At 37.8% G+C, this 25157-nt stretch overlaps 1 protein-coding gene, 1 long non-coding RNA gene and 1 pseudogene across 2 annotated transcripts in view; 1 reads left to right on the top strand and 2 right to left on the bottom strand.

The window, feature by feature from the left end:
* KYNU (kynureninase) overlaps positions 1-6827 on the bottom strand; it is a 157050-nt gene extending 150223 nt beyond the window's left edge. The window contains exons 1-2 of the mRNA XM_026453891.2: positions 6710-6827; positions 3384-3852 (exon numbers count right to left, since the gene is read on the bottom strand). The gene's annotated coding sequence lies outside the window, so the exon portion shown is untranslated. The remainder of the gene's footprint in view (positions 1-3383; positions 3853-6709) is intronic.
* A 1242-nt stretch (positions 6828-8069) lies between these two features.
* On the top strand, positions 8070-24703 carry LOC111546151. Its single transcript, XR_002732668.1, has 4 exons — positions 8070-8699; positions 22874-22994; positions 23154-23217; positions 24069-24703. It is a non-coding gene; the product is annotated as an uncharacterized LOC111546151 (long non-coding RNA).
* On the bottom strand, positions 16156-18068 carry LOC111546150 (annotated as a pseudogene).
* Positions 24704-25157: the final 454 nt, after the last annotated feature.

Raw genomic sequence — 25157 nt, 5'->3', positions numbered from 1 at the left:
ATTTGCCTTAAGCAATTTCTGCCAAGGAACACAGCATCTTCTCTCTATGGGTAGGGGAAAGTATAAAAAACAGAGCACACACAAACTTATCTCTCCTCTCTTCTTCACCCCTCCCCTTACCTGCCCTTTCTTCCCCTCTCCTTCCTTTCCTGCTGCCCCCTCCTCTTTCCCTCCTCTGGCCATCTCTCCTCTTTCTCCAATGCCCTCCTCTTGCCTTCCCTTCCTCTCTTTCTCTCTCTCCTTTTCTTTTTTCCCTTTTTCTCTCTTCCCTCCACTGCACTCTCATTTCCTCCCCCATTCTCTCCTTTCTTCTCCCTCTCCCTCACTTTTACAACTGGGAAGGCAAAGCAAATTAATATGCTAATAAATCACTAGGCTATATTTAGACAATCTACTTTTTTCCTTCCCGTGAGGTACATAGTCTGGTTATTAGAAAAAGTTCTCAGTAATGGGAAGGGACTTTCCTACCCTCTATATGTTGTATTTTCAGTTTTTCAGAGGAAAATGCAAGGGTTCATTATAAGCAAATGACATTTTGCCAGTTGGTGATTAAAATTTACTTAGAATCTAAAATTCCTATAACCCATTCCCTTTTTCCTAGAGCAGAACTTTTCCCTCACTGTTAAACTCACAAAGGTCTAGAAGGCAATCTAAATCGTGTGCTGTAGCAGGGGACCTTTAGTAGTTTTCTGTTATATGTGTTTGAAGGTCAATTTGCTCAATTGTCTGATTGTTTACATGAGGAATTTCTGAGGTTCCTGTAAAACATGAAAAACCCAAAGTGAGTTCAGTCATATTGACATCACTGACCGCATAACAACATCATTGATGTCATGATGACTCTGTAAAATGGGAACAGGTCTTACAAAATCTCCATCTAAAGACAAAGCTTTCATATACCAGGTTTTTTTTTTTTTTTCTATAGTACAAGTTACAATGCACATGCCCTCTTTTACCATAACAACTCACAAAAGAAATTTTTTCTTAATATTAAAAATGACTGTCAACAGGGGTAGTATAAAGCTGATGTTTGGAGATATCACTTCAAGATCCTCTTCTGGGATTTGTCCTTTCTTCCTATGTTTGTCTGGCAAAGTGTTTTCTAGTGTCACTAATAAATGCTGTAAAAATTCTCATTTTGGAAGTGTCCAATATCGGTCCACCATTTTGCCAGTCGTCTGAAACTTCTCATAGCTTATAGACAGACACCAAAATATAGCAAATTCCTAAATTGTCTTAACCCCACATTGCAGGCAGGGGAAAAGAGTCCACTAGAGTAGGATCTGAAGAATGGTGCAGTATGTCCCCAAAAACCAAAGAAAAGTGCTACTAAGGGGCTCTGAATCTAGACAAGGAAGATGCAGATTATCAGATAAGAGGAAGAACTAGCAAGAAACAGAAAAGGACAAATGCATTTGAAATTTTAACTTGTATTCATGTAAGAAAATAGTATCCTCTATAGAAATATTTTTGTAATTTAGAGGAAAAACATAATTAGTTAGCAAAAGGCAAATTTTCAAAACCAACCAAATAAGAGAAACAGTTGAAGAAAACAATTCCTTTAGAGGAGATTAAAAATGTGTTTAAAGAGTCATTGTATAAAAGGAAACATCCCCATTGCCAGGAAGTACAGAAAAAAAAAATAGAAGGCACACATTATGTTTGAAAAGTTTTGCATATGAATTCTAGCACAGCATTAAAGATTAGGAGAGTCTCATGTTATTCAAACTATTCCAGATCATACAAAAAGATGAGCTTTCCTATTCATTTTCTGAAGTTATGCTAATTTCAGTTCCAAAACTTGATAAGAATAGGAATGTAAGCTGCAAAATACTGTTTCAATTTTTTAAAAAAAGTTGATAAGGAATTGTATCACATGTATTTTCATCAGAGCTAATTATTATTATTTATTTCAGATAAACAGGTTTTATTTTCACCTTGAAAGATTCTAGTATTTTTTTTTTTTTTTTTTTTTTTTTGAGACAGAGTCTTGCTTGGTTGCCCAGGCTGGAGTGCAGTGGCGCAATCTCACTGCAAGCTCCACCTCCCAAGTTCACGCCATTCTCTCCTCAGCCTCCTGAGCAACTGGGACTACAAGTGCCCACTACCATGCCCCGCTAATTTTGTTTTTGTATTTTTAGTAGAGATGGGGTATCACCGTGTTAGCCAGGATGGTTTCGATCTCCTGACCTCGTGATCAGCCAGCCTTGGCCTCCCAAAGTGGAAAGAGTCTATACTTAAATTGTTTTGTAAAAAGATTATACAAAGTTTAAATACTCCTGCAAACATACAAAGTAAACAACCAAGTATATGTACAATAGCTTTGAGCAATATCACTCATAATTACATAACAGTAATAATTCTTTTTATTCAGGATATACTAATACTGTCTAAAATAAATTACAACTTTTCCCTACTACATTGTTTTACCATATTTTGTTGTTTTACATGGTGTTTAACTGTATTTTCCTTTTTCAGCTTATTGCCAATTAAAAAATGTTTATTCTTTTATATAGATTTTATTCTATTCCACTGTGCAATTTTAGGTTCATAGCAAAACTGGGAAGAAAGTACAGTGAGATCCCTGTATCCCCTTACCCTCAACTTATTTATTTATTTTTTCTTTTTCTTTTTGAGACAGGGACTCATTCTGCTGCCCAGGCTAGAATGCAGTGGTGTAATCATGACTCACTGCAACCTCTACCTCCTGGGCTCAAGTGATCCTCCCACCTGAACCTCCCCAACTAGCTGGAATCACAGGTGTGCACCACCACTACAAACAATAATTTTTGTATTGTTTGTAGAGACGGGTTTTCACCACGTTGCCCAGGCTAATCTCAAACTCCTGAACTCAAGCGATCTCCTATCTCAGCCTCCCAAAGTGCCAGGATTACAGATATGAGACACTGTGTGGTCCCCTTAACTTATTTTTTTTAACATTTCTTTTTCCAATCAAGTTGCTTATCTCTTCCACTTTTCCCCAATTTATTTCTTATATTTTCTTTGTATTATTTCAATATTGATTCATTTTTAACTCTTTTTTATTCCTTTTATTTCTTTCCCTAGTTTATTTCATAACTCACCTTTATGCTTATTTCTACTTTACTGATGTCAGTATTTTTAAAAATTGTTTTCTGTTACACAGTTTTACCTTTTTCTTATATTATGCTATTTATTCTTTATTTTTACTCAACTTCTCAGTTTCTTGCATTCTGTTCTTTCACTTTATCTCATTGGTTTAATTTCATAATTCTAATTATTTCCTGGTTATTTTAACATTCATTATTAAGAAATTGTTATTGTTTTTAATTTTAAAAATGGTCTTTATATGGTATATGAAAAACAATTCAATATGGATGGCCCCAAGGACAAAGAGTCTGTACCATGGAAAGCTGGCCTTGCAGTTTTCTATCAAACTTCACAGGAACAGCAGTTTGCAGCCTCCTCTTTGCCGAAACACACCAAGCGGAGCAGGATCATTGACTCCCAGTAGTTCTCAGCTGTGATGCAATAAAGCATTTCAAAACCTCTAGCTGAATGTTAAGATAAAGGAAACATAACTTTGGTCCATATTCCTGTTGCATTATTTGTGGTAGAACATTTTATATCCTGAGTAATATCAGTTATATTTGTTAGAAATATTTTCTTCCAACTTATAAATGTTATGCTAAGTTAAACTGTTTCTTCACTGTAACTACAGGCTTCTCATTCTGCAAAGGCTGAAGGATCTCCCCCTGTATTCCTTTCATGGGCACCTCTAGCTACTTGGCCCTGTGCACACTTCAGGCTCTTTAGTGGCTTCAGAGATTCCTAGTTTCCAGGTTCGATGATCCTGCCTCATTCCTAAACTTCCTGAATAAAGACAAAAGACAAATGAGAAACTGGGAAAAAATACTGGAATATATAGTGTATACATCAGTTAATGTTCTTAATAGATAAAACTATTATTATTTATTTTCATTTTACTCAATAAAATATTCTCATTTGTTCATGTTATACTTTTTTCCATGAATTTAATTTTTATCTTAATATAGGAAAATCTGTTTTTGTTGATATTTTTCTTGTACATTTTCTTTGATTTCCTCTTTTTCAACATCTTTTGTGTCATTTTATTTAGTTTTTTTAAAGGCACATACATAAATAAATATCTACATACCACCTTACATTTATATCGATTCTGCCACTGTGTTTCAGCCCGTGCAACAGAACGAGACCCTGTCTCTATGAACAACAAAACAAAACAAAACAAACAAAAAATAATTCGTCTCATACAGGACCCCTGTATCTCTATTGCGCTTGAGAAATGGACCTTTGGACTCACTGCACTGACACAGGCTGAATGCAATAGTAGGTTAATGTTTTACTGACACCAATAAGTAGCTAAGCAGGATACTCTTGATTTTTCATTAATGAAAAGACATGAATATAGAGCAAAAAAATAATCAGCAAGAAGACATAGGCAGAAGAAATTGCTTTCTAATTTCCTCTTACCCATGACTTTTCACAAAAACATAGAATCATAAATTCTACTGGGTTTTTAAAAGAAAACATGGAGTCTTCACTTTGACCAATGACTGTCTACTCCTTCCTTCTATAGCATTCCCCCTCCCGCTGCATGTCTCAGTCTAACTGGTCATTGATAGTGGCAGGAGACAGACAAATTCCTAGGTAGACAGGGTTGGGTTCCTGGTGAAACCCAGCCTTCAAATCAAAGACAATTTAAAGCCTGAACCACCAGCTGCTGGTTCCAGATAGAGTCTATGACTGGAGTAAGAACTTCTATTCCTGTTTGCCCACTTTTTCCCTGATTGGTCCTTTCTGAATAATGCTTTTTTTTTTTTTTTGAGACGACATGTCACTCTGTTGTCCAGGCTGGAGTTCAATGGTGTGGTCTTGGCTCACTGCATCCTCCACCTCCCGGGTTCAAGTGATTCTCCTGCCTTAGCCTCCCGAAGAGCTGGGATTACAGGTGTGCCACCACACACCGATAATTTTGTATTTTTAGCCAAGACGTGGTTTCACCATGTTGGTCAGGCTGGTCTTGAACTCCTCAGCTCAGGTGATCCACCCGCCTTGGCCCCTCAAAGTGCTGGGATTACAGACATGATGAATAAAGCTTTTTATTCAATCAAATGTTGCCTTTTCCAAGGCTGCCTACAACCCGTGCATCCTCATTCCAAACCTATAAAAATGCCAGACTCAGCCACACAGACAGCTATCTGCTTTCTGGCCCCTTCTCACACAGGGCCAAGAGAAGACCCACTTTGGGTCCTCTCTTGCTGTCAAGAGCTTTTCTGTTGTTCAATAAAATGATTCTCTGCCTTGCTCAGTCTCCAGTGTCTGCATACCTCATTCTTCTTGGTTGCAGGACAAGAACCCAGAATCTGCTGAATAACACAAGCAAAAAAAAATTGTAACATATTCCTGACCAGCTCACGAAGCTGCAGGGGGCAAGGATGACAGGGGCTGTGACCCTTCTGGGGGCCGAGACCTTGGGACTCTCTGAGCCAGAGTTGTAATGCACCACTATTCACTAAGCCACAGGCAGCAGGAATGAACGAGTTATAATCCCCACTCGCTGAGCTGCAAGCAGCGGGAAGGAGAAAGAGAGTTGTGGCATTCCCTGGTGTCTCAGACCTTGGGACTCCCCTAGCAGAAGCGGTGACACCCAGTTGGTGCCCTGCACTTGCTTGCATTTCTGAGTTTTTCAGCACCACCGTGTTCCCCCTTGTCTGAAGGCCCACACCCAGCTGTGGAAGCCACTTTGGGCACACCTGGTCCCACTATGGGCTGTATGCAGAACTGTGGTGATCATGGAATCTGGGAATGAGCCAACAACAGCCTGCCAGGCCAAGGGGGCAGAGCAAGCCCAGAGGGACTGAGCAAAGCCGGGGCAGAGTACCAGCCACTGAGGTTTTCAGCTGGCAAAGGAGCACCAAAAGAATCCCGTGTCATCATCGTGTTACAATTTTCTTTGGACAGTTTCCTAACTTCATTCCCTGTCTCTATATTTCACCTTATAATCAAAACTCTATGTCATCCATAGATCAATTTTTCTAAAATGCAAATGAAATCATGTCTTAAGATGTTATGTAAAGACCTTTTATAAAATCAACTTTTTTCTGTATTATGATTACTTTTTATTGTAGAGATGGGGGTCTCACTATGTTGCCCAGGCTTAAAAGTCTTTCTTACTGATATCTGAAAAGGGTGAAGTTTTAATATGACACACCGGGCCTGTGCCTAGTTCCAGAGTCTCATTTTGAGTGTCTCTTCCCCATGGATGCTATAGTTCAGTAAACTTAAAATTGAACTGCCCCAAACTCTCTCACTCACCTCTCTGTTTTTCCTTAAGTGCAGTTACTTCTTTTCTTTGCAATATTCTTTTTTGTTTCTCTTTCTTTCTTTCTTTTTTCCCATTCACCACTGATCAGAAGGCAGGAATATTTTCTTTCTTGATTGCCCTTTTTAGGAAATCAACTTGAGTTTCAATCCTAACTTTGTACTCCAGTCAGTTTGTTGTCTCTTTTAAAATGTTTCTGGCTGGGTGTGGTGGCTCATGCCTGTAATCTCAATGCTTTGGGAGGCTGAGGCAGGAAGATTGCCTGAGGCCAGGAGCTCAAGACGAGCCTGGGCAACAAAGTGAGGCCCCATCTCTGCAAGAAATTTTTAAAAATAAAATAAGATAGAGAGAAAACAAGATAGTTACCTCTGAAAGAGGTAACATGCTCTATAAATCAGAAGTATGACTGGAGGTGTGAGGTATCCTGGAGGTATGAGTAGATTTATCTGCCGGTATGGCCCAATTCTCTTTGCTGTTATTAAAGCAGGAAATCAACATGACTCAAGTTTAGCACCAGGTGACGTAGGTTTTATGTGGCAGGATGACTAAGCTAAATCTGATCATCATGTGTGAAGCCAATGGCTGCTGCTCTTTACTTCTGTATCAAACCTGCTGCAATGCTTTATAGTAATGGCTACGTACTTCCTGTACCCTGTCTCCTTCAGTGTTATGTCTCTTTCCAATACTCAGAGTGGAATGGAGTTTAGGGAATGCTACATTTTTAAATTTTTTGAGACAGGGTCTCACTCTGTTGCCCAGGCTGGAAGGCAGTAGCACCATCACAGCGCACCTCAGCCTTGACTTCCAAGTCCCAGGCTCAAGTGATCCTCCCTCCTCAGCCCTACAGGCATGTGCCACTGCACCTAGCTAATTTTTAAATTTTTTTTGTAGACTTCCTCATTTGCCCAGGCTGGTCTCAAACTGCTGAGATCAAGTAGCCCTCCCACCTCAGCCTCCCAAAATATTGGGGCATGAGCCAATACACCTGACCAATATATTCTTCACTGAACTTCATGGGACCATACCTCCTGCCCAGGGAGAACTCCTCGGCTCACAAAAGATAAGAGTGCACTCTCCATTCCTAGCTTCTTTTTTTATATTTATTTATTTATTTGTGACAGGTTCAGGGTTTGCTGCCCAGGCTAGAGTGCAGTGGTGCAGTCGTGGCTCGGTGGCTCACTGCAGCCTGGACCTCCCAGTCTCAAGCAATCTCCCACCTCAGCCTCCTGAGAAGCTGAGACTACAGGCGCATGCCACTGCATCTGTCTAATTTTTGTGTTTTTATTTTGTAGAGATGAGAGTCTATGTTGCCCAGGCTAGTCTCAAACTCCTGGGCTCAAACATTCCACCTGCCTTGGCCTCCCAAAGTGCTGGGATTACAGACATGAGCCACCGTGTCTGGCCCTACATTTGGATTTCGCAGGTCTGAAACTTCATTTTATTCAAGAGCTATTCTTAATATAATAGTTTGTGGTTTAAGATTATGGCTCTTAACCTTTATTAAAGACAGAATTTTCTTCTGTTTTCTAAAAAGTCTTTTTTGTTTTTTTTTTTTTTCATATTCTCTTGGCTTTAAAGAGAAGAGCAGTGTAAAAATGGCTAGCCTGCCCCTTTAACTGCAAGTTCCCCTTAAATCTTACTTTCGCTTCCACTGTTTCTGAACCTCCTCTCTGACAAAGGTCTAATGACTTCCTAATTGACAAATCAAAAACTGCCTTCTCTGCTGACAGCCTCTACACTGAAAGCTCTGGTTCCTATCACTTCTTTTATAGTGCAAATCTCAGTTAATTTCTATTCTCATTCTCCTTTGTCTCCTCTCTTCTCTTTCAATCTCACTCTACACTCTTCTCCTTGGGTTACTAAGGAGAAACATATCCCTTTATTTTTGTACTTGTAGCAGTTTTTGTACTGCTCTTAATAACCGTTAGCACAGGCTACGTTCTCACTTTACCTGTACACATGATTACTGCTGTCGTTTGTTTGTATGTATTGCTCCAAAATGCATATGATGGAACTTAACCCCCTAGGTGGTGGTATTAAGAGGTGGGGTGCTTCAGAGGTCACTAGGCTATGAGAATTCTGCCCTCATGGATAAGATAAATGCCCTTTTAAAAAATGCATCATAGAGCTGCCTCTCTGCTCCCATGCCTTTTACCATATGAGGAAGCTAGACTGCATTATCTCTGAGGAATGAGCCTTTTCTTTTCTATTCTCCTTCTACCATGTGAGGACACAGCTTTACCTCCTTCTCCAGAGGATGCAACAATAAGGCACCATCTTGGAAGCAGAAAGCAGCCCTCACCAGACACCAAATCTGCCAGCACATTTGATCTTGGATTTCCCAGACTCCAGAACTGTGAGAAATATGTTTTTATTTTTTTAGAAATGAGCCAGTCTAAGGTGTTTTATTACAGCAACACAAACGGACAAAGACGATTACCTTTTTTATCAGAATATTTGTTACTTGAGCATGAAGTTTTATCTTTTTTTACTGCCTTTTACATAGGAAGTAATCAAATGTTTCCTGAATTCAGGTTATTAAATTATATAATGAATTAGATATATTACCACTGTGTTGTCTCTTTTCACCAAAATCTACTAATAAATAGTTATGTTAAGAAATTAAATATATTGCCAGGCACGGTGGCTCATGCTGTAATCCCAGCACTTTGGGAAGCTGAGGTGGGCAGATCACAAGGTCAGAAGTTCAAGACCAGCCTGGCCAAGAGACCAGCCTGGCCAATATGGTGAAACCCCATCTCTACTAAAAATACAAAAATTAGCTAGGTGTGGTGGTGGGTGCCTATAATCCTAACTACTCGGGAGGCTGAGGCAGGAGAATTGCTTGAACCCGGGAGGCGGAGGTTGCAGTGAGCAAAGATTGCACCATTGCACTCCAGCGTGGGTGATGGAGTGAGACTCTGGCTCAAAAAAAAAATAAATAAATAATAAATAAATAAATAAATAAATAAATAATATTAAAGTGTCACAAATTAAAATCAACACCAAAAATAAAAGCATTATGACAATGGACTAGAAAATTTAAAAACAATAAAACCAAAAAATCAAGAACAATATGCCTGAGTATCAGTTTACCATCTAGATCTAGCATGAGTTTAGCTCGGGCTCTTAGCATGAGTAGGCATAGATTAAGTAGACAAAGAGAAAATTATTCCACACAAACAATATTTTTAACAGGTTAAGTTTAAAATCCTTTAATATGCAAGGACTTATTTTTGGTTTCAAATAGAAAAGCATGTTGAAATATGATGTTTTTTAGTCATTGGTCAGAAAATTTATTTTAGTCTTATTTTCACTAACAAAATTTTACAAGTAAAACATGACAGAGGTATGCAATTTTAATTAAAAATTTAAAAAATCCACCAGAATAAAACAAACTTTTTTTTAAAGAAGCCATCACATTAAAGAAACCATCACATTCGGCCGGGTGCAGTGGCTTACGCCAGTAATGCCAAGCACTTTGGGAGGCCAAGGTGGTCAGATCACTTGAGGCCAGGAGTTCGAGACTAGCCTGCCAACATGGTGAAACCCTGTCTCTACTAAAAATACAAAAATTACCCGAGTGTGATAGTGTGTGCCTGTAATTCTAGCTACTCAGAGGGCTGAGGCACAAGAATCACTTGAACCCGGGCAGCGGAGTTGCAGCGAGCAAAGAATGTACCACAGGACTCCAGGCTGGGTGATAGAGTGATTATTCTGTCTCAGAAAAAAAAAAAAAAAAAAGCCATCACATTAACAAGAATGCCCCCCGGTATTATTAAACTCCAGCTGTAGAAGCATTACAAAGAGGAAATGCTTTACCAGCACTTCTTTCCTCATTGTCACATCCCACAGCCTACTCTCTCAAAAATGAAGTTGCTTCTGTGACGAGCAATCCCAGGTATGGTAGGAGAAACATACACACACACATACCCGCAGAGTGTTATAACTAATCCTTTCCACTGCATGTCCACAAAAAATACTGTGTTTACATTTTCAACTAGAGATCACATGAAAAGCTTATTCTTCGCAACTCTGTCTCTTAGCTTAACTGTTGACCCAAAGTCTTCATCAAATGAATCCAACTTGTGTTGTATGAGATATCCCTATTGTGTCTATTACTCTTTCTTCTTGTCCTCTCTGTCTTGAATACAGTACAATTACAGTACAGAACAATAAAAGAGACACTTTCCTTTATGTTTGCGAGAATAGAGCCTATTGACATATGGCTTACAAAACAATTACGAGTACACTTACAGTGCTCATTGAATTAAAAGGGTTAGCTCGGTTTGGAAAACCCTAGCATATGTATAATTTCTAAATCTGTAATATCTAGCAATCTACTTGATAAATTAATTGAATTTATGATTAATGTAATAAAAGTCCATAGCTGATCTGAAATCTTCCAAGAAAAGAAATTATTTTAAATTTATATTTAGTCTATGAGATCTCCAGAGAACATGATTAGAATTGAGCCCTTCAAAATATTCTGAAACTACATCCTCATGGAATGGCAAGAGGTAATAATTGTTCTGCTTGGGGAAGTCAGAGAGGGTTCCAGAGCAGAGTATACACACATGAAGCTAGTCCCTCTCATTTGCTTACTGTAGACATTGCTGATAAAGCTCTCACTTCATTCTTTTCCTCTGTTCCTAGATGTGGTCTTTCATTTCCTCAGCAGAATACTCCTGGCATGAACTTTAAGGAATGGAATGTTGTCTACCATTCCTTGGTAGAATGAGGTCTACCAACCTTGGCTGAGTGTACACAATCCTAGGAAAATGTGTATCTTGGACTAATCTGATTTAGTAAATGAATATAAAATGCTCCCCAGGTCACCTTGCTAGTAAAGACTCCATCTAAGATTAGAAGATGAATTAATAGAACCAAGAATGGACATTGGAGTGGGAATTTACTAACTAGCAATCTACTTTAATGATTATTGACAACTGGAAAGAATGTAGAAAAGTAAGAATTCCACTTTGCACTCTGTTCCAGTACAGCCATAATAAATAGCTTTATGCAGTTTATTGACATGAAATAGGAACATACCCAATATCCCAGCAATTTTACTCCTGGGTATATATCTGTATTGTTTTTTCCCCACGTCAGTTATTTAAAGTGTCTCACCAGACCTTCTTGAGGCTTTTAAGACTTTTTGTGCCAACCTAATATCTAAAGAATGCAGGCAAGCATTGGAAATCCAAGAAATACCTACAGCATGAGCTCTTGGGGGTCTTATCTTTGAGCTCTAGGACTGAGCTGAGTCTCTGATTCAAATTTCCAGGATCTGTGCTAGGAATTTTGTCTTTGGAAGAGCTCTCCTCAAAAGCTCTCAGTACCTCTTTAAATAGTAAAATCAGGCTTATCCAATGGGTTAAGACAGTCACCAATAAAGAAGCTAACTTTGGGCTTGGCGTGGTAATGCATTCCTGTAATGCCAACACTTTGGGAGGCCAAGGCAGGCAGATTGCTTGAGTCCAGTAATTCAAGACAAGACTGGGTAACACTGCAAAACCTCATCTCTACAAAAACTAAAAAAATTAGCTGGGCATTGTGTTGTATGCCCGTAGTCTCAGCTAGTCCAGAGGTGGACGGATTGCTTGAGCTTGAGAGGTCGAGGTTGCAGTGAGCTGAGATCTTGCCCCTGCACTCCAGCCTGGGTGACTGAGTGAAAGGAAGCCAACTTTGGGTATCTAGAAAAGTTTCAAATCCTGAACAGAATATCATGAATTCCATTGCCCTTTCCTTAGCAAAGAGTCAAAAACCAGACTTCTAGGCACCTCCAGAGATACAGAGAGAGCTCTTCCAGTTTAGCTGGAAATCAGCTCTACCTGTACTAGATCCCTTAGAAACACTTCTTCACTTACAAAGAGAAATGTGGGCTATTGTCCGTATAAGCATGCTTTCCATGACAAGGATTAGAAATGTTAAATGTAAGAAAATGAATAGACACAATATGTGATATGCATATGAAGGAATACTATAGAACAGTAGAAGGAATAATATCTATCTATATCGACAGAGATATCAAAAGTAAAATATTCAGTGAAAACCACAATCATGACATTTTCATGATACATAGTATATAATGCAATTTTGATCATAAAACATCCAAGCATATACTATATATTATTCAAAAATCCCCATGGATATAAATAATGTCATGGACAGTGGTTTGGGAAGAATGCAGATTATGAAAGAAATAGCCAGGGCTTATTCTAAGAGAGAATTGGATTAGGAATGGATCAAAGGAAAGAAAATAAGATATATGTGTGTATGTGTTTGTAAGAGGAAGAGAGAGAGATTGAGGGAAAGAGACGAAGTGGGAAGACTTCCACACAACATGGTCCTCAAAACTGAAATAATAGACAATATAATAAAAGAAAAGCAAAATAATCATAGCTGGGATTAAAAGGAGACATATTTCTGTGGATAAGAAGTAGAAAAACAACAACAAAGCAGTGAGTAGGTCTGAAGTTATGGGCCTAAAGGGCTCTGGATCTTGGTGAAAAGAAAAAAGACACAAGTTTGGCTCCTGTAGGAGACAGAAATGCCTCTTACAAGTTGGGCTACTGGAACTATGACTGTTACTTTTGAAAAACAGAGTTGAGTGGGTGGGCATGATTTGAGTAAGGCAATTAGAATTGGAGGAGAGAGAGAATATTAATAATCACATGAAATTGTTTCTTAAGTCTACAAAGTAAAATTCCAAATTATATTAAGTAGCATAACACTTGGAAAGACATACACAATGATTAAGCACTCAGATGATAAATTTCTTCCACATCAATTTACAGTCAAAGGAATAAGTGTGTCTTAGCTTATTTAGGAAGTAAAAAACAGAAAGATTGAAACAATAAAATATGAGTATAAAAGAAACATCAATTAAAATCTTGATAATAAAAATGTAGACATTAAAATATACATAGATATAACTTCAGGCTGAGCACAATTGGATAGAGAATTAGTAAAGACTAGGACTTTAGTTGCACTTCAATAAAGCATGTAGGCTGACCAAATAACATACTTACTTATTTATTATTTGATTTCTGTTATCCCCAATCTTTTTCCCCCTGAATGGAGCTCACAAAATGCCCTTTTTTTGGTTGAGGGATCTCTGTCATCCGTGGTCCTCCATAGTGATACTTGAGCAATCTGTTCTAGTTGTCGTTTGGTTTTAATTTGATCCATTTCTCCTCTAATGGGTGTAGAACAATATGGTTTTGATTATTTGCATATCAATAGATAGCTTTATTTGCTCTGACAGATGAATGATTTTGGACTGGGTATAGAGTCTTGAATTACAATCCTTTTTTCTCTCTCCCTTCTCTCTCTCTGTCTCTCTCTCTTGTTTTTTTTTAAGTGAGAAGTCTTTTTAAAATTGGGGTACGTCCTTTTATTGGCATAAGAATGAAAGTTCTAGATTAATCATATTATTGCTTTATTTTCACAATGGATTTTTTTTTTCTCAAACTCTTTTCAGACTAAACAGACTTATTTGTAAATAAGCCCTTGTGCGTTAAAACTGCTTCCCAACCCACAAGGTTACACTTACTGTTAACTTCTCTGGATACAATTTTATTTACTCATTTTATCCAACTTACAAAAATCTACTTTTTGCCAGCAGTTAAAAAAAGAGAATCATGAAGTTCTCAAATGACTTTCCACCAAGTCACCAAAATCAAATTACCAATATCCAAACTTTTTGAAGCAATGACAATTTCTGTTTTCCAAAAAACATATTTATAGACTGAAATTCAAACTCTACATTACCACCAGTGTAATTATGCAATAGCATACAAAGCCTTAGGAAAGAGGACGTAATTCATTACAAAATATTTTTGATCAAGAAAATATTGCCTGCCTTTAAATAAATAGAAGGGGCAGAAAAATAAATATGCTTGAAGATGATCATTTTCACAAGTAAACAAAAAATACACATTTAAAAAACAAAGCAAAAATATACTTGAACTTCAAAATGACTCTGGCAGTGCTTGGCCAAATTTGTTATAAAGCAAAGTCGTCTTAGATTTCTCCTCTTTCCCAGTGTTTAGTTAAGAAAATAGCAAAAGAGCCTTGTAGAGAAGGATTTCACCAAGCTGAATCCATGATAGGCATAGCCATTGGAAAAAGACTGCAGTGGTAAGTTTGGCCTATTATTGGCCTATTATTGCTAGCAAAACCATTCCACCAAATAACCTACATTTTTTTTTCTTTCTTTTTTTTTTTTTAAAGAGATAGAGTCTTACACTGTCACTCAGGCTGGAGTGCAGTGGTGCAAATACAGCTCATTGCAGCTTCTACTTCCCGGGCTCAATCCATCCTCCTGCCTCAGCCTCCAGAGTAGCTGGGACTACAGGCATGCACCAACATGCCCAACTAATTTTTGTGCTTTTTGTAGAGACAATGTTTTGCTATTTTGGCCAGGCAGATCTCAAACTTCTGAGCTCAGGCAGTCCACCTGCCTCAGCCTCCCAAAGTGCTAGGATTACGGGCATGAGTCACACCATGCTCAGCCCTAATTGCTTTTTTTTTTTCTTCCTGTTTGGACAAAGAAATTCTCAAAATACTAAATAATGCAGGTCAAAAAAAACTCTATCTAACTGCTACCAAAGAGCAATTCTAGTTCCAGAGGGACACTTGAAAGCCGAAGGGTAAAATATGACGTAATTTTTTTTAATGCAAGCCCAAGCCTACTTTCAGTCAATATGAATTAACATTTATCTGGATCTCCACTTCTTTTTCAAATTCATTTTTACACCATGAAAGTATATTATTTGTCTGATTCTGTTTCTCTAATTTCTCTCTCTCTCTTCCCTACTGGCTTTTATTGGTCTCTGGGGTCCCTAGAGATCTCCTTCAGTGCCGGCTCCAATTCTCTTTGTTCCAGACCAGGTTTGGATGTCTCCCCAGTTTCCATTTTCTCTGCACCCTACTGAAATTCCAATACACAACTACAGCAGGAGGTAAACAATGCAGCAAAAATAACACATTCTAGTTAGAGTCTTTAAATAGAGGATTTATCTTAGAGGATTCTTTGTTGAAAGCAGATCAGCAAAGTTCCATGACTATGGTTCTGAAAAAAAATCCTGAGTTAAAAAGGTAGTCTGTCAAAATAGGCTGCTGTCTATCTTAGAAATTACACAATAATTATGTCAAAAAGCTGTAATGCAAAGAAAAGTACCCTTCCTTCCTTCCTTCCTTCCTTCCTTCCTTCCTTTTCTTTCCTTCTTTCTTTCTCTCTTTTTTTCTTTTTTTTTTTTTGAGACAGAGTCTTGCTCTGTTGCCCAGGCTGGAGTGCAGTGGCGTGATCTCAGCTCACTGCAACCTCTGCCTCCTGGGTCCACGCCATTCTCCTGCCTCAGCCTCCCGAATAGCTGGGACTACAGGTGCACGCCACCACACCCTGCTAATTTTTTGTATTGTACTAGAGATGGGGTTTCACCATGGTAGCCAGGATGGTCTTGATCTCCTGACATCGTGATCCTCCTGCCTCGGCCTCCCAAAGTGCTGGGATTACAGGCTTGAGCCACCACCACGCCCAGCCAAGAAAAGTACTTCTTAAACAAACAAGCAAAGTCTTTAACATTTATCATTAACCCCACCGTAAAATATTGCACATGATATTCAGTCTTCTAATTCTGTCTCTAAGGGGATCAAAAAAGAAAATAAAAAGTCTGTTCAGACTGTCAAGTCTAACTTGAAAGTATGATGCCTGAGTCAGGTGCTCATTCTAGTTCAATGCAGTGCCCAAACAGCAGAAACAGTTGCTGAAGAACATTATGAGTGATGGAGAAGAATGCTGCATGTCAATCACAAATCCTCCAGATGAGGAGGAACTGGTCTGGCAGGTATAACACAGGTGGGGAGCCCACACTACTCAAAGGACTTTGGAAATGTGCATCGCATCAAGTGGCTCCGTATAATCCCAATCATGGTATCATTTGGGGGAACTTCGCCTTTCAAAAGATCGTCTTCATCTTCTGCCATCTCCTTTTTCTAGGCTTCTTAAACTCCTGAAGTTCTTCGACACTTACGTCTTCCCATATCTGATAAATAGAATCAATGACTTTCTTTGACTGCTTAAGCACACAAGGATCAAAGGAGAAGAAGGTGTCCAATGGGTTGGTGCATGTTCACACCGAGTCCCCTCCACCAGTATTTCTGGCCATTGTTCCTCTCACCTATAGTGTAGCAGACTCGATGACATTTATTTGTGACAGCAGCAAATAAGTCAACCACTGAGGGCAGGCAAATCTTCGGAGGATTTAGCTGACTAGTCACTATCCCTTAAAAATGTAGGCATTGAAGACATCTCAAACCTTCTTTCAGGTTTACACTTAAAAGCTGCTTGCGTCTAAAAACAAAGGTGTGGAACATAGCTTGGAAGGCTGAGTAAAATGTTTGATGGAGAGCAATATCACAAAAAGCCTGCATTCTCAGATCCTGGTTATTAAGGTATTTGTGTGGCCAGTTAACCAAAAGACCTAGGCATGATTTTATAGTTGTAATGAGAGGAATGAATTTAGCTCTTGCCAAAGAGCTTCCAATATAATTTCCAGCAGCTCACCTGATGATGGCAGGATTATTTGGATCCTGCATTGTTTTTCCCAGAGATGTTCTAAAAATGCTTCTGAGAGTCCCAATTTTAAGCTATGGAGGTAAAACATGAAAAACTGTACATGACAGGAGGCAGGGACGAGCAACAGGAGTTTGCCAAATATGTTTATCAGTTTTTGATATATTACAAATCCTTTATTTTATCAACCTTAACATGTATTGTACATAGCAGACATACTTCACATACAGAAAAAGCAAAGACAGCAGGATATCCAGGCATTCAGCTACAGGGTGCACTATCAGAACGAGCCATTTGGAGTCAGCCTTAGAAACAGTCTCTTCATCTTTGTTCATACTAAACAATCATTCCTTGGAATCTGTCCCACCACAAGTTTGACTGCTGTTTCCTCAACATCTTCAGTATCCTGCCAGAATGCATTCACATCCAACTTGAATAGATTTTTTAATAATAAACTTCAGAATTTCGTTCCTCAAAGTTGGAAAGTATATACTAATCTTTAGTAAGTTATGAATGTAACTTTCCAATATTCTCTCCAATTGAACAAATGGAAATGTTTCTACCAGTATGGGCAAAAACAACACAGAGCCAGTGGGACATATCTTGGTATTATTTGTAAAGTTGTATGACATGTGTCAAAATTTGCAGGAAGAAAATCACCTCCATCATCAGAATCTGAAACACTTACATGGCTCTTCTTAATGATCATTCAGGGAGGGTACCCCAAGTGGGAAGCAATTATGCTGAGATTTGGGCTAAGGAAGACAGTCTGTTGATACAAGATTATCCAGAGAAGCCAAATACTCTTCCACCACTGTTTGATTTCTATTCAACCAAGCCAATCTCAATGTAATACTGAGGAGCTGCTCAAAGTCTTTTTTCAAGTACATGATAGAACAGCAAAATTCTCACAGCCAGTTCAAGATCTGGTCATCCTTTATATCTGGATCTCACAACTGGCTCTTCAACAGCTTAAAGTTATTTGTTTCACTCTTTGTACTTCGGCAAGATTTCTGTCCCCGTTCCATCAAAATGAACAATTTATCTTGGGGGAGAGCTGGAAAAGTAATTCTTGAAGGCAAGCATATCTGAAATACTGGTCCATGACATACCCAGCTTCTTGACCACAGAAGCTGAAGCCTCTGCTTCCCTGGCAATCATGTGAGAAGCAGCCTGGCTGTCCTGGGGCTTAAAGTGATAGCTGCGCCTGGCCTGGAAGCCCTTTCTCTTGATTACTATGTTACAACCTGACATTGTTCAGCTATTTGCTTTACATAATGAATCCTTTTAGGGAGAATTTTATCTGACTTCTAAAATTCATTATTTAAGAATTCATTATTATTGCAGTAGCTCACTTTAAGTTGTTTGTTAAATTTCAAGTTTTAATTTCCCCCCACTGTTCAAAACATACTTAAATGCACCTATAGATAAAATCATAATAAGCCTGCATAAAATATTATAAAGAAACTGGAAATAGATACAGAAAAAATCCCAGCTATAGCTTATATAAATCTGCTTCCTTAAATGCCAGATTTGTTACAAACACTTTGGAATATTTCGTCGAAGTCTCATTACAGGTGGAGAATGAGTTTTAAATCTCAGGAAAACAAAACACAAACATATAATGCCTTTGCATCAATATTCAATATAACATTTTCTCTTAAAAGAAACAATTTACATTTAAAAAGCATTAGCATTGGATGTACATGCAGAGACATAACTGCACCTGCTTTCTGCCCTGAAGAAATGTATGCAATTCCTTCTAGTCTGTATTACAATCTATTATCTAGCTCCAAAAACTATTTCAACAGTGTTGTTTCAAAAATTAAACTATTATAATATAGCTCAAGCAAATGATGGATCTTAAACTCGATATTCAGAGTGTAGCCCTCTACCACTGACAGAAATTGATCCTTCTAAATCTCCAAAGTCAAAACATATTCAAGGGGAAAAAAGTCTCAATTTGACTTTTAAAGTGATGTATTTTATTCTGCCCAGACAATAATTCTGTAGTATCATTTGGACACCTATTGTGTGCAAAATGTCAACGGCCTGTCAGTAAGAAACAAGATTTTAGAGCTCTTTTAATTTTATTTATGTATTTTTTGGAAACAGGGACTCTGTTGTCGAGGCTGGAATGCACTAGTTCCATAAAGGCTCACTCAGCCTCAGCCTCCAGGACTCGAGCAATCCTCTCACGTCAGCCTCCCACTGAGTAGCTGGTACCACAGGCATGTGCCACCATGTCTGGTTTATTTTTATGTTTTTTATGTTTTTTTTTTTTTTTTTGTAGAGACAGAGTCTCCCTATGTTGCCCAGGCTGGTCCCAAATTTCCGGGCTCAAGCAATATTTTCACCTCAGCCTCCCAAAGTGCTGGGATTGCAGGCATAAGCCACCATACCTAGCCAGCTCTTTTAATTTTATACACCTATTGTTTTTTGTCCCTTGAATTGTTGTCCCTTTGCTTATGCTAAGTGAATCTCTGCATTTACTATTGCCGAGCAGATGGTCTTCTGTTACTTCAGGCTGTGTTTTGATGATGATTTCTCTTAAGTGAAATCTCACTATTTCCATATTTCCATAATATACCACATTCAGTCTTTTTTCACCGTTTTTTGTTACATTGGTTCCCTCTTCTTACAATACTTTTCATATTTGTTTCTGAAACTTTCCATCTTAAATCCTGCTACAAAGTCTTACCAAAAAAAGAAAAAAAGATTGTTTTAAGCGTTTTAGTCCTGCGTTTATATGATTCCATATAACATTAATACTTAACTCCCTTTAATGTCATTATTTGCCCTTAACATTTTAATTTTTTAGTAAGTATTGAAATTTTGGAATATTGAAATTAATATTTGAAAATATTCGAATAAATAAATGTTGGACCTCCAAATCGATGTTTTTAAGCAAGATCTATGTCATTTCTTTCTTTGATTCCTAGCAGGGACTCTAGAGGGGGCACGGTATTTGAATGTTGATTGACTGATTGTTTCTTCTATTTGTCATGCTGTTTGTCATTCCCATTGGACTCACTGCACAGGAGCCCACTAGTTTTTCTGCTACTATCCATCTTTATAGCTACACCATATGGTGGGTATGAGAACACAAAGGCTTTGATCAGCATTGAGAGTGGGCTCTCAAGGATCTCATACTGAATATTAGGTCCAGACATGGAGTGAAATTGTATACTGATAAATATTTGCAAAGAAATCCACCAAATTTTGGAAGTAAGTTATTAAGTATTATGCTCTGAGTATGTATCTGCTTATAACACAAGGCTTATCTAAGTTTCTAAGATTGGGATAATTCACAGGTAGAAAATCCGCATGTGTAAGTGCCCTATCGGCCCTTTCACTTAACATTGATTATATTTATAAGTTCCTCTAAGGGAAGTTTAAAATCCTCTGTCTGTCATTTCAAAAATCTATTGCTCAGAAGACAAGTACACACTAACAGGCCACTCAAGCTGGAATGAACAGCAGAAATAAAACATCAAATGCTATTAAAGGAATTAACTAGAGCATTATTAAGAACTATCTGAGGATCAATATGGATCATGAAGCAAGAGGGCAAGGCACAGGCAACAAATCCAATCAGATCATCAGAAAAGCTCTGGTCAATGGTTTCCACTAGTGCTTCAATGGGAGGAATCAAGGTTATAACAAAAACTCACTGCAGAGATGTTATAGTTCATTGTGTATAAACATTTAATGTACTCAACTCTCATTACAGATACGGGTTCCACTGTTTTTTACATATTCATTCTTTTTATACAATCCCTTCAAAACTGACCTCAAGATTTTGCTATATACAGAGCCCTGGTCTGTCTAGATGCAGATTTTCCATTAAGTTCCTATTCTGGTATGCAGAGGAAGAAAAGGCATTAAAGCCTCACCTCTGCAGAATGCTCTCAATTAATTCTTCCTCAGTGTGCTACCTGTGTTACTGTGCTGAGATGTCAAATGTGATAGAAAAATAAAGCCAAATTAGAGCATTCAATAATTTCAGTGAACTGTACAGCTTTAAATTGTCCCTTATTAGTTAACAACATGAACTATCTATTTCAATCAGACCAACCTTTTAACTATGCACAATAACTCTCCTCCCATTTCTTCCACTGCATGCAGACTCTCCCAGCACAGACACAGATGCCATGCTGTCACACTCCTTATGTCCTGTCTGTCTTTGCTCTCCTTGGATAGCTTCTTCTTTCTTTCAGCCCATCTGTATCCTGACCATCTTTCAGAAGTCAGGGGTTGGGTGACACTCACTTGATAATACTGAGGACTTTTTTTCTTTAATCCCCTTTTATTATTGTCAGTCAATTACATTGAACTTGTTCAAGCAGATGAACATAGGACACACTCAGTCAACTTTATGATGATTTATTTCTCTGCAGATGGCTTCATAAAAGCAAAAGTATCGTATTTGCTACAGGGAGTCAGCTGGGCGCAGCCCCTATCAGAATTCTGTCACTTAGTAGGGCACCAAAGGATGGGTGGGAGGAGATGTTTTGTACTTGATGCCAACTCAGATGTTAAAAAACAGCTTCAAATACATTAGTATTTTCCTTGAAAACCTCTATGGAAGTGTCGTCAGTGCATTAATTTCAGATATTATGATCTAATTTATGTTTCTAACATGTATGATCAATTGATTTATGAGCACAGTCAAATATAGAGAAAATCAGAAGATAGGAAGCCTCTTTATAGGTATCCTCCTTCATTATTCTCTGCCTTGCACTTCAATTTATCCAGTGTTCCCATACTGCTTGCCTTTCCAATTATGTTTTAGTGCTTCATTTGTTTCAGAAATAGTTTCATACCACTGTATGAGAAGAAAATACCTAACATGAATTAACACATTAGGACTGGTTGAATTTGAAACTGTCAGGGGCAGGTCACTGAATAATATGTGGAGACTTTAAAAATTTTTTAAATTAAAAAATTATACATATTATTGTGATGGAGGGGGGATCTTTTCTGCTACTCTCTTAGGTTAAGTAACTAGGGGCTTGTGAATTAAACTAACAAAAGACAGATTAGCAGGAGGAAAAAAGCATATAGTTTAATTAATGTTTTACATGCATGGGAATTCACAGAAAATAAGGAAAACTCAAAGTGGTTTGACTTGGGGACATACATCATTTTAACAAAGGATAAGGTGTTTGGGCTTCAAGGGTCAAGAAATCCTGGAGAACTGACTAGGAAGCTTATGAGGGAAGATAAAGGTTATTCTAGTAAGGTCTGTTGATGTAAATATCCCTTAGTGTAAATTCTTTCTCAGTGATTAATGCTCTTCTATGCCTGACAAAAGGAAAGAGGAGGATTCTTTCCCAAAGGGAAATGTATGTTCTATGTTTAGGCAGTTAAAGGGAGTGCAGAGAACTCTTCTGGAACTCAACTCAAAATAATTCTTATGCCAAGGTGGAATATTTTGGGGTGGCATATTCTGACCCCCTTCAACTGCTTACTGTAATGGGCACAAGAGTGAATCATTGGTTTTTTATCCTTTTTAGAGATGTTTGTCAATTCCTAATTATTGTTTAAAGGGATTGAGTCTAATACAGAAGGGAATGATGCTGTTTAACCAGGGCAAAAATTTCTGAAAAAGCAGAAGAGCAGAAACCATCAATAGCTTATAAAGGTAATGTATTGTAATGGATAGTGAAGCAAACCCTGAAGGGAAAGATTCATGTTCAACTCCCAGTTCAGTACAGTCAGCCCTCTGAATCCATGGGTTTTGTATCCATGGATTCAACAAGACGCAGGCAAAAAATATTAAGAAAAAAAAAGACAATTAAAAATACAGCAAAATAAAGAGAAAATACAAATATACATAGCACTTACATTGTATTGGGTATTGTAAATAATCTAGAGATGATTTAAAGAATACAAGAGGATGCACATAGGTTATATGAAAATACTAAATTTTTTTCTTTTTTTAGACAGGGTCTTGCTCCGTTACCCAGACTGAGGTCAATGGCATGATCACAGCTCACTGCATCCTCGAAATCCCAGGCTCAACCAAACCTCCCAGCTCAGCCTCCCTCATAGCTGGTGCTACAGGTGCATGACATTATGCTTGGTTAATTTTTATATTTTTTGTAGAGACAGGGTTTTGCCCAGGCTGGTCTCAAACTCCCCAACTTTAGGGATCTGCCCACCTCAGCCTCCCAAAGTACTGGAATTACAGGTGTTAACTTTTTTTTTTTTTTTTTTTAATAGGGATTTGAGCATCCATTGATTTTCGTATCTGTGAGGGGTCTTGACACCAATCCTCTGTGGATACGTAAGGACAATTGTACTTACTATGAGAAATTTTTTAGGTTTCAAAATCTCTCTAAGTCAGTTTCTCAATACATGAAATAGAGCTAATAAGCTAAAATTGTTATGAAGATCAAAGATAATGGTAAATACAAAGGTTCCAATATGTAAAACACTATATATGTAAACATTTTACATATGTAACAATATGTAAAACACTAAAAAATAGTGTAACTATATTTAACATATACTTATATATGCTTATATATAGTGTAACTATACAGAAACATTACTCTTTATTTTTCTCCTATAAGGTTATTTGGTTCCGTGTAGAGTTTCTCTGCTAAAAAATACAGAGAGTACTACACTCTGTATTTTTCATGTCTGAAGTCAGTCCATTGTGCACTGCTGATATTACCAAGCTCAGCTGCGATCTGCTTTGGGGGCTACATGACACAGAGAATAGAACATGACTTTAAAGTCAGAACACACAGAATTTATATTGAGACTCTGCCTTTTTTTAGTTTTGTAGCTTTTGTCAAAAGACAACCTCTTTGAGTCTCAGTTACCTTATCTGTAATAATATGATGTGTTATCTCCCTCACAGCATTCCTGGGAGAATTACATAACATTATATATGTCTAGGGATGTTTTCATGGGAAGTTTCTTTGAAAACCTGTATGGAACTGTCACCAGTGCATTAATTTAAGACATTTATGATCTTATTTATGTTTCTAACATGTAAAATCCATTGATTTATGAGCAAGGTCAGATATAGATGAGAATCACTAGATGAGCTCTTGGTCACAGAAAGTTTTACATATAATAACGTGATCACGGAGTGCCCCTTTCTCTTCTATCCCATTCATCTCTTAGTAAAATTTTCTGTGGAGCTGCTTGGGAGCCTGAGACAATGCATTTAGCACCAGTCTAAGCAACACAGCAAGACCTCATCCCAAACAACGTTTTTCTTTCTGTGGATATGGAAGATGAAATACCAGTTTTGGATAGAGAAAGCTTGTATCTGGAAAGAACTCACCTTCAGAATCTGAGTATGTTTTAAAAATCATATTTTAAATGACAAATAATAATTATGTGTATTTATAAGATACCGTGTGATTCTTTGATAAATGTATACAATGTGGAAATCAGCTTATGTAATAAATGCATTACCTCACACACTACTTTTTTTTGGGGGGGGGGAATTTAAAATCTATTATTTTAGCAATTTTGAGATACGCAATGCATTTTTATTTGTTATAGTCACCATTCTTGCAATAGATAACTGAAATGTATTCCACCTGTCTGAAACTTTATGCCCTTTGACCAGCTTCTCTCTTTTCCCCATTCATGCCCCTACCCCAGCCTCTGGTAACCATCATACTCTCTGATTCTATAAGTTCAACTTTTTTGGATTCCACCTGTAAGTGAAATCATGCAGTATTTTTCTTTTGGTACATGGTTATTTCACTTAGCATAATATCCTCCAGGTTCATCCATGTTATTGCAAATGGCAGAATTTCCCCCTTTTTAAAGGCTGAATAGCATTCCATTGTGTATATATACCATATGGAATATGTAGGCTCCTTTGAGTCAAAAGGAGTGTGCTGTTTTGCTTTTAGCCATATGAAAGTGACCTTGAGACAAGGCACTACTGTGTTAATGGTATAGTATTTTACATACCTCATTACAGGTTGGTGAATCTAAAGGCTTTTGTTTTGTTTTGTTTTGTTTTGTTCAGGAGGAAGAGGGAAATAGAGAAGGTATGCATAAAAGCAGTGCCGTGTTAGAATGTGTCTGCCTTAACAGAATGGTAGTCAAATTGACTTAAGTTTACCTTAGTCTGAATATTCTTTAGATTCAACCAATACTAACAAAAGTTCCAGGAAGGAAGTGAGTTAATGTAAGAAGGGTAGCCATAATCATATTAATGACATCTAGTATTTTCTTTTTCTTCACAGCCCA

Source organism: Piliocolobus tephrosceles, chromosome 11, assembly GCF_002776525.5.
Source record: "Piliocolobus tephrosceles isolate RC106 chromosome 11, ASM277652v3, whole genome shotgun sequence".
Lineage (NCBI taxonomy): Eukaryota > Metazoa > Chordata > Mammalia > Primates > Cercopithecidae > Piliocolobus > Piliocolobus tephrosceles.
The sequence above is the reverse complement of the archived record's forward strand: the minus strand, read 5'-3'. Positions and strand labels throughout refer to the sequence as shown.